Raw genomic sequence first — 2,500 nt, forward strand, 5'->3', positions numbered from 1 at the left:
TTAATCTTAGGTATGCATTATCATGGCATACCAGAAAATGGTTATTACAGTATTTGTATATAGTCATAGACTGGTGATTTGACATTTCGCCAGAAAAATGGCAAAATATCTGTATCCGGTACTCATAAATGGAATTGGAAGCTAGTTGTCTCGCTTGTTTATGACTTTCAGGTGTTTTAACATCCAAAGTGCTGTTCGACAGCGAGAGAGCAAAACACATAAGTTGAGCAAGTGAGCAGCATATTTTTTACATTAGCGTGGTTTTGGGTTCACTCCTAGTGTACAGTATCTCGGTCAAGTGTCTCCTAGCATAGCTAACCGATGGCTTAGATAGATAGATAGATAGATAGATAGATAGATAGATAGATAGATAGATACATAGAGAGAGTGAGAAAGAGACAGTGAGATTTATACATATATATATATATATATATATATATATATATATATATATACATACATAATTATATATATATATATATATATATATATATATATATACATACATACATACATATATATATATATATATATATATATATATATATATATATATATATATATATATATATATATATATATATGAGAATTTACGAAAAAAAACAACAGACGAAGACAGGTGGTGTAAACAACAAATGGATGTATTAGTATAACGCTCGGGAATAGAGAAAGTCTTTAACGTTTCGAGCCTACGCTCTTCAACAGAAAGGAACACAGAAATATATATATATAATATATATATATATATATATATATATATATATATATATATATATATATATATATATATATATATATATATATATATATATATATATATCTATGTGAGCGTGGATATATGTGCGCCTATGTATGTATGTTTATATGTATGTACGTATGTATGTACATGTATACATTGTTGTTTGGAAGTATAAATTATGTATATCCAAACAATTATTCCTTCATAGTAATATCCAATACTGCGTTATATAAAGCTAAATGGTGTATTCATACTCACCAACTGCAAACAGGCAAAGCATAGCAAACAAAAGAGATATAGTGGTCTTCATTATTGGTTATCTATAGAAAATAATAGCGATCACAGTAAATATTTTCTTACTACATCAAAATAATAAAGAAAAAAACGCTCCAATTATTAGTTTATGTTTAATGTTGTTGTTGTTATCGCAGATTATCCCAAACCAGGCTTGGTTTGCTCCAGCTGTAATAATCATTTCTATTATAGGCATAAGATCTGAATGTTTGTGAGAGGTGAACTTCATTACATTGATCCCTGTGCTGAATATTTTATCGACTCCGAAAGAATGAAAGTCAAAGTCGACCTCAGCGGAATTTGAACTCAGTACGTGATGCCAGAAAAAAATACAGTTTAGTATTCTGTCTGGTTACTTATGATTCTGCCAACCTGATGCTTCCTCAAGAGTAGTAACCGTATCATTTTATTCTAGACTTCTTGTACATAGTACTACGCAAATTTAAGTTTTTTTCCAAGCCTGTAGGTGTTTATCTTTTGTCAGGTAGCCACAAGGTATGACAGTACTTTTGTTTCTTTTGGTATTGTTGGATTTATTCCTTTTGCTTTGGCAATACAAAGGTCAAAGGTATAAAGTTCTACATGCCTGAATAAGTTCTAAGTAATAACATAACCCCAAATTTCATCAATAAAAATATTTCCCCAAAACACCTTTCCATATCAACAGACAGTAGGAACCTAATTATCACCTCACACAAACCGACACATCCAGAGATAATTTCAATTCAACAGAGACTATGTGAAGGCAAGACTCACTCAAATGCATCGCAGTTCGACGATGGGTTAGCTGGTCGAAACTTCGAAGTCACTGTGAACAACATTCTTGTAGAAGAAATACACATTAGTCGTATTACACATTAGTCGTATTAAATAAAACGTATACACATTAGTCGTATTAAATAAAACGTACCTGTCAATTCACTGAAAGCGTAGAACGAAGCGCTAAAGGTGCTGCGATATGGTCTTCACCGAACGAAGGACTGTATTGCTGCAGAAACTATCCACCTGTATTTATATAAACTTGGAAATACGTTTTCAATTCAGGGCCGAACACAACCGTAATATTTTATATCCTGTTATGATATGAGTAAGAGATTATAAACAAGGTAATAATGGGGTCAATGATAAATTCTATTGTTTTGATTCTGGTAAATATGTTTTTCAATTGTATTTAAAATGTTTTTAACTTTATTGGAACATCCTTTTCACAATAGAATTTCATAGTCACCTAAAAAACACGGATTTGATTAATCACTGTTAATGTCCGCTTTCTTATTCTTCTACGGATTAAAGTGGTTCCTCTTTTATTATAATTTTGTTGTAAAGGCGGTAGGATTGGTAGAATCATTAGAGGTGGACAAAACTACTTTGCACTAATTCGTCACTCCCTTTTCATTTTCCGAATTAAAACTTTACTGAATTTGGTTTCATCTTTCATACCAGCTAATTTAATACAATAATATTCCA

At 31.0% G+C, this 2,500-nt stretch overlaps 1 long non-coding RNA gene across 1 annotated transcript in view; it reads right to left on the bottom strand.

Moving 5' to 3' along the window:
* LOC149133991 (uncharacterized) overlaps positions 1–2,077 on the bottom strand; it is a 3,225-nt gene extending 1,148 nt beyond the window's left edge. The window contains exons 1-2 of the long non-coding RNA XR_016243058.1: positions 1,944–2,077; positions 998–1,059 (exon numbers count right to left, since the gene is read on the bottom strand). This is a non-coding gene — a long non-coding RNA (uncharacterized LOC149133991). The remainder of the gene's footprint in view (positions 1–997; positions 1,060–1,943) is intronic.
* Between the last annotated feature and the right edge of the window lie 423 nt (positions 2,078–2,500).

Source organism: Octopus bimaculoides, chromosome 9 (genome assembly GCF_046866305.1).
Source record: "Octopus bimaculoides isolate indiv1 chromosome 9, ASM4686630v1, whole genome shotgun sequence".
Taxonomy (NCBI): Eukaryota; Metazoa; Mollusca; class Cephalopoda; order Octopoda; family Octopodidae; genus Octopus; species Octopus bimaculoides.